General features: G+C 39.7%; 1 non-coding gene across 1 annotated transcript; it reads right to left on the bottom strand.

The window, feature by feature from the left end:
- Positions 1-952: 952 nt before the first annotated feature.
- Positions 953-1,057, bottom strand: LOC112503053. Its single transcript, XR_003067831.1, has one exon. It is a non-coding gene; the product is annotated as a small nucleolar RNA R71 (small nucleolar RNA).
- Between the last annotated feature and the right edge of the window lie 4,080 nt (positions 1,058-5,137).

The following is a 5,137-nucleotide window of genomic DNA, read 5'->3' as shown; positions in this document are numbered from 1 at the left end:
TAATATTACTTTCACTAAACTTTTACTACAATCCCCGTAGACGATATCCGATACTTGTACCACTTTATTACTCAAAAGATGATATTGGGACTAATTGTATACTTGTTGTTGGTCCTGGTTGTAAGTCTGTGGGTGTGTGAACGCATCCTGATCAAGTTTATGGCGCTGCTGCTAGGAATTGGTTTGCTATAAAGTTTTTGTGAAAGTAACTTTAAAGATTTGATTTTTCTAACACCGTTTGATCCGCTTTTAAGAGGTCTATGCCACGGATACACCACTGGGAGTTTCTCGAATTCGATTCAGATATTAATGGAACATTCTGAAAATCCACCTAATATGGTGTTACCTCCCCTAGTTGACGAAGAAGTACCAGATCAAAATCCACCAACCTCTAGTCAAATACCACAATGTCAGCATTTTCTACCAAAAATGCACCACTTTTTCAAAACCCACCAGGACATCCTTTTCAACAAGGGCCACCAAATCATGAAGATGCACATAATGACACGGAATCCGAAAATAATGATCATCCAAGAGCTCAAACTCCAAATATAATTAATCTTGCAAACTCTAGAATTGGAAGAATCATGGACTATGTTATTCCTGATTTTGAGCAATTGAACTCAGAAATAGTTAAACCTCATATGACTGCCCTCCATTTTGAGCTTAAACCAATCATGTTCTATATGTTGCAAACAAATGGACAATTTACAGGATTAGCATCGAAAGATTCTTACTCATATCTAAAATCTTTCATGGAAATTACCGATGCCCTCGTGATCCCGGGAGTGTCTAACGATGCTCTAAGACTTACTTTGTTTCCATTTTCTTTACGGGATCGGGCAAAGTCTTGGTTTAATTCATTACCACCAGGTTTTGTACCATCATGGGGCATGGGGGCAATATGGCTAAAAAGTTTTTGCGAAAATATTTTCCACCCACCAGGATCGCTAAGTCCAGAAATGAAATGTCTTTTTAAACAAATGAACGATGAAGTTATTCCTGATGCATGGGAGAGGTTTAAAAAGTTGTTAAGGAAATGCCATCACCTTGGCATTCCTTACTATATTCAACTCGAGACATTCTACAATGGGTTAAGTCCCATGGCTAAACAAATGTTCGATACGACTGTGGGAGGAGCCTTTATAGCTAGTACCTACAATGAAAGGTATGAAATCCTTGAAAAGGTTTATGCATACAATGGACACTAGGCTGATCCACGTGGCCAACCGCAAAAGAAGACATCCAGAATTCATGATGTAGATGTATACACTGCATTAATAGCACAACTCTCTTCCATAGCCAATATGCTTAAAAACCTAACTTCTAGCCAAGAAGTGCAGCCAACTGTTACTACACTTGTTCCAGCAGTCCTCTCATTACAATGTGTCTGTTGTGAAGGGGAACATTCTTATAAACTTTATCCTCATAATTTTGAATATGTCAATTATGTTCATAATAGATCTAATCCCTATTCCAACACGTATAATGCCAGTTGGAGACAACACCTAAATTTTTCTTGGAACAGTCCAAGTTTGAATCCACCCGTTCATAAACAACAAAAATTTTCAACCTCAACAACATGCAAACAGTTCTAACTCTCAAAATCATCATCACCAAAACTTTCAAACTACTCAACCATCTTTTCAAAACAAACCACCTCCACAACCCGAATCATCATCTTCTTTGGAAGCTATGATAAAAGGATTGGTGGCTCAGTCTCAAGCTTAGCAGCAAATGATGACCCAAAGTCAATCTCTTTTTAGTCAACAAAGTGTTGCTATCAGAAATCTGGAAACTCAAGTCAGTCAACTTGTGCTCAATCAGACCAATAGAGCCCTTGGTACTTTGCCTAGTAACACAGTAGTCCCTAGAGATCTAGAAAATGAGCATGTAAAGGTAATGACTCTTAGGAGTGAGAAGGAATTAGCAGAGACCATACCAAAGGAAAGTGAACAGGTTGTTTCTAAACCTGAGACTACACATATGGTCCCTGTTACTGAAAATCCACCAAAACCAATAGAGTACCAATCATCTGAGGTCCCTGCTTTTGTTCCCCCTAAGTCAGACTATCCTCTGTTATTCCTAGAAAAGATTGCTAGGAATAAGCCAATTGAAGATGAGGTTATAGCAGATCCAAAGACCAAAGTCGTAACCCCATCTGAGCCTCAAGGAATTAAGACCAAGACTTTAGGCATTCTGGACCCATCTTGCTCAACATAGTCAAATAAAGATATCATAAAACCAGTCCCTCTTTATGTTCCTTTTCCCAAAAGGTTAAGGAATCAAAAGGAACAACTGCAAATTAAGAAATTTTTGGAAGTGTTTAAAGCATTGCATATCAACATACCTCTTGTTGAAGCAATTGAGCAAATGCTCTGTTATGCCAAGTTCCACAAAAACATCTTAAGTAAGAAAAAGAAGCTGACCGAGTATGAAACCGTAGCTCTTACTGAAGAATGTAGTGAGCTTCTAACCAACAAGATACCTCTTAAGCTTAAAGACCCGAGAAATTTCACTATTCCCTGTTCTATAGATGGAAAAGAATTGGAAAAGCTTTGTGTGATTTAGGTACTGGTATTAACCTGATGACCTTGTATTTTTTTCAACACCTTAGGCATAGGAGAGGCTAGACCCACCATTGTCACACTGCAATTAGCCAACAAAACCATTGCTTATCCAAAAGGTAAGATTGAGGATGTCTTAGTTCAAGTTGACAAATTCATATTCCCAGCTGATTTCATCATTCTAGATTTTGATGTTGATAAAGATATTCATATCATCTTAGGAAGACCATTCTTAGCCACTGGTGGAACTTTGATTGATGTCCAAAAAGGAGAACTAACTATGAGGCTACAAGACCAGAAAGTCATATTCAATGTCTTTAACTCCTTAAAGTACCCTGATTACTTGAAGGAATGCTCAGGAATAACTAAGATAGAGGCAATGTGTCATGAGGAAGGAATTAGAAAGGCCTGTAAGTTAGAGGAGGAAGAGAATGCTAAGATAGATGAAGAGGTTGTTGAAAAGTTAGATTTGAGAGAGGATGAGAGTATCCCATTTGCTGTTACTACTTTTGAGATGTTGGAAAATAGTGAGCAAAAGAATTTTACCTCGTCTATAAAATCACCACCTGACATGGAGTTGAAGAGACTCCATCTCATTTGAAATATGCTTTTCTAGAAGAAAAAGGCAAATTGCCTGTTATCATATCATCTACCCTAGACTTGCATCAAGAGAAGAAGCTTGTAGACCTGTTGAAGCTACACACAAAAGCTATAAGATGGAACATTGCTGACCTTAAAGGGATTAGTCCTTCTATTTGTCAACATAAGATCATCCTAGATGACAAGAACTTCAAGTCTATAGAGCCTCAAAGAAGATTAAACCCTGTCATGAAAGAGGTAGTGAAAAGGGAAATTTTGAAATGGTTAGATGCAAGAATAATTTTTCCAATAGCCGGTAGTTCTTGGGTTAGTCCAATCCAATATGTACCAAAGAAGGGAGGGTTTACAGTTGTCACCAATGACAAAAATGAACTCATTCCCACTAGAGTAGTATCCAGATAGAGAATATGCATAGACTATCGTAGGGTAAACAAAGCCACCCAAAAGGACCATTTTTCATTACCTTTTATTGATCAGATGTCAGATAGGTTAGCCGGAAAGGAATATTACTATTTTTTGGATGGATACTCAGGATATAATCAGAGAGCCATATCACACAAGGACCAAGAAAAGACCACTTTCACTTGTCCCTATGGTACTTCTGCTTTTAGGTAAATCCTATTTGGACTTTGCAATGCTCCTACAACTTTTCAAATATGCATGATGTCCATATTATCTGACATGCTTGATATGGGTTGAAAGCTATAATATCAGTGCAATGGTGAAGTCCGAAAGGAATACCTTCAAAATAAACGGTGAAAATAGTTGTTACTAATTGCATGTTGTAGCAATTTGTCAGCATGGTCTCATACTGTAGCATTTTGACAACATTGGTCTACTAGAAATAGTATTTACATCTCACCCTAAGTCTTACACCCTGGCTTTCTGTTATTTCCTGTTAATTTCTAGTTGTGTCAACTCTGATCAAATCAAAGTTTTCAAATTCTTCTTCTGAAATCATTTCCTTAATATTACTTTCACTGAACTTTACTACAATCCCTGTGGACGACATCCGGTACTTGTACCACTTTACTCGAAAGACGATATTGGGACTAATTGTATACTTGTTGTTGGTCCTGGTTGTAAGTCTGTGGGTGTGTGAACGCATCCTGATCAGGCGACCATCTCCATCTCTACCTCCTCTTCTACTATAACAACATCCTCCACCGCCTCCATAACCACCATCCACCATCGTCCATCGCCACCTCTACTATAGTCGACCACCTACCATTACTGTCCATTGCCACCACCACCATTCGCCACTTCCAACTCCTCTACTACAACAACCTCCTTCACCACCTAGACAACCACCCTCGACCACCGACTACCACCATCCATTGCCACCTTTACAACCACCATCAGCCATCGACCACCACCACCCATTACCACCAACACTACCACTGTTGGCCACCTCCAACTCCTCCTATACCGCAACAACCTCCTCCATGACCTCCACAACCACCATTGACCACCGACCACCACTGTCCATTGCTACCTCTACAACCACCATCGGCCATCGACCACCACCATCCATTGCCTTGATCACTATCACCGTTGGCCACCTCCAACTCCTCCTCTACTGCAACAACCTCCTCCATTAACTCCACAACCACCATCCATTGCCACCTCACCTCCCCCATAACCACCACTATCTTCACTACATCAGCCACAACTACCTCATCCACCGTTGTCAACCACCACCACCACCACAATCCACCATATTTACGTCCTCTATAACTACTATCGTCCACCAACCACCACTGCCTCTACCTCCATAACCATCGTCGGCCACCGAGTACCACCGTCCATCGCCACTACTACCGTCGGCCACCACCACCTCCACCATAACCAAAACCATCTCCACCACCACGATTGCCATCAATTATATCAAAATTTTCATTCAAATTTGCTACCATTATATATGTATGTATTCATTTTTATAAAAATTGTGTAAAAATATTTATAAATTA

Source organism: Cynara cardunculus (assembly GCF_001531365.2).
Source record: "Cynara cardunculus var. scolymus isolate 2C chromosome LG 1, CcrdV1, whole genome shotgun sequence".
NCBI classification, from domain to species: domain Eukaryota; kingdom Viridiplantae; phylum Streptophyta; class Magnoliopsida; order Asterales; family Asteraceae; genus Cynara; species Cynara cardunculus.
This window is presented reverse-complemented; position numbering and strand designations above follow the sequence as displayed.